Raw genomic sequence first — 602 nt, forward strand, 5'->3', positions numbered from 1 at the left:
AATAACTTTTCGTCCGTACCCGTATAAAACTACTGAGTGAAAAAATACATACATCTCCGTGACTTTTTACGTAAATAATGTCTCTTGGTAAAAATCATGACAACCGTTCTCAAGATAAGATATTTAGAATGGAAATAGTCAATACATGTTATTATTGACAAAAATAAAGCTTACATTGAGTAGATAGTTATTTGATTTGGGAAATTTTAATTTTTTTAAATTAATCATAAACACAAAACAGTTTCTGTTGAACTTTTGGCACAAAAACATTTGAAATTTATGATTTCAGTCGAATAACTATTTAGTGTTAACATGTTAATTTATGTTATGACAGAATGACAGGTATTGATAAATTCGATTCCAAATATCTCAAGAACAATTACTTGTAGCGATTTTTACCAGAAAACCTTTTTTACGTAAAAACGTCATCTTATATTATAAAAGTACGAACGAAAAGTTATTACTCTTCAAACCAGTTAAAAATATGTAACTGGCGTCCTCTACAAGTAGGAGTCATACTCTACAAGTAGGGTCATAAATTGCTCATGTCCGCCAAGACGCAATTTTCATCAAATACTTCAGAAACCAATGTAATGAAATCA

This window comes from Sitophilus oryzae, unplaced genomic scaffold (assembly GCF_002938485.1).
Source record: "Sitophilus oryzae breed Bouriz unplaced genomic scaffold, Soryzae_2.0 scaffold_305_pilon_pilon, whole genome shotgun sequence".
Classification (NCBI taxonomy): Eukaryota; Metazoa; Arthropoda; class Insecta; order Coleoptera; family Curculionidae; genus Sitophilus; species Sitophilus oryzae.